A 1,176-nucleotide genomic window follows, 5' to 3' on the forward strand; every position below is an offset into this window, starting at 1 on the left:
CTGCCGGGTTTCTCACGACGGCTGCTTCGCTAAAAGTAAACACAGCTGATCCGTCTAAGCGCGATACTGTGTTATAACTACGGTAATTTCTCAGCGATAGAATATTTGCTATTGCTGAGCGCGCGATAATCCGCGATAAAATACTTTAATCACAAATATACGAGAGTGCAATTCACCTGATTAAGGGCTTCGCTAGTTGTCGTCCGCTGCGTCCTCGCTCCTCGATGTCCTCCGCTCCTCGATGTCCTCCGCTCCTCGTCCTGGTGGCCGGCAAGGGACGCCGAGGGGCACAAAATTCGGGACGCGCTGACCTTCGCATCTGCTCCGCTCGCAAAAATCGTTTCTTCGCTTTGTTCTAAGACCTTTACAATAAACATTCGACGGAACGCGATATTCGGAAAGGTCTCGAAAAACCGTTAGCGACGCGACACGCGAAAAACATTCTCGCTAATTCGGTACGGGATTCTTGAGACGGGCGCCTCCACGGCTGGCATGTCACAATATATATATATATATATATATATATATCAGTGTGCATTACGTAACGTAATATACCTACTTTCTCAGAGAGCTGCTCACCAATAAAACAATATATAAATATGTTGAAAACCAATGATAACACTGCAATAAAATACATACACATAGCAAAAGTATTGCTGTTCTCCCATTCCTGCATAAGTAAATTACATTATTTATCATTATAATATCGTCATATACACGTGGATATATTCTACTTAATGATTTTTACATACCATTATTACGCAATATATTAGGAGACATATTATGGAAGTACACGTCATGAGTTCTACAAAACTCGAAAAATATATAACGCCTTGCACCATATTCAAAAAACTGGAAGCCATTGTAAGGCAAATATAAGTCTTGTTCTCCGAAAATTATCAAATATACACAAACAATACACAAAATGAAAAAATATACACAAAAGAATATTAATGCTAAAATTTTATATAATACACCACTGCAGTTGATACGATAATAACAACAAATATATATACAGCAAATAAAATGCAGTTACTAACACAACTGAGATAAAATGTACGTGTTCATGCATGCAGAAACAAATGGTTATTACTTTCGCGTTTTTATTTGATGTTGTACGATGACAGATAACTTCTTGTCCGCATCCTTAAGTTCATGTTCGATTGTTAGGTTGTT

General features: G+C 38.4%; 1 protein-coding gene across 1 annotated transcript in view; it reads right to left on the reverse strand.

Annotated features, from left to right (window-relative positions):
• Nucleotides 1-1,083, reverse strand: part of LOC116852913 — a 26,401-nt gene extending 25,318 nt beyond the window's left edge. The window contains exon 1 of the mRNA XM_032833704.1: nt 560-1,083. The gene's annotated coding sequence lies outside the window, so the exon portion shown is untranslated. The remainder of the gene's footprint in view (nt 1-559) is intronic.
• Nucleotides 1,084-1,176: the final 93 nt, after the last annotated feature.

The sequence above is a fragment of the Odontomachus brunneus genome, unplaced genomic scaffold, assembly GCF_010583005.1.
Source record: "Odontomachus brunneus isolate Ranch 3 - 2012 unplaced genomic scaffold, Obru_v1 Obru_scaffold_262, whole genome shotgun sequence".
NCBI lineage: Eukaryota > Metazoa > Arthropoda > Insecta > Hymenoptera > Formicidae > Odontomachus > Odontomachus brunneus.